This window comes from Cebus imitator, unplaced genomic scaffold (genome assembly GCF_001604975.1).
Source record: "Cebus imitator isolate Cc_AM_T3 unplaced genomic scaffold, Cebus_imitator-1.0 Scaffold311, whole genome shotgun sequence".
NCBI classification, from domain to species: Eukaryota; Metazoa; Chordata; class Mammalia; order Primates; family Cebidae; genus Cebus; species Cebus imitator.
This window is the reverse complement of record NW_016107626.1, coordinates 3,189,500-3,189,734: the sequence shown is the minus strand read 5'-3', so window position 1 is coordinate 3,189,734 and position 235 is coordinate 3,189,500.

Here is a 235-nt window from a genome sequence, read left to right as displayed (position 1 = left end):
TGCGGGGAGGTGAGTGTACAGGAGCGTGTGACTGTGGGGAGGTGAGTGTACAGGAGTGCGTGTGACTGTGGGGAGGTGAGTGTACAGGAGTGCATGTGACTGCGGGGAGGTGAGTGTACAGGAGTGCGTGTGACTGCGGGGAGGTGAGTGTACAGGAGCGTGTGAGTGCATGGAGGTGAGTGTACAGGAGTGCGTGTGACTGCGGGGAGGTGAGTGTACAGGAGCGTGTGACTGC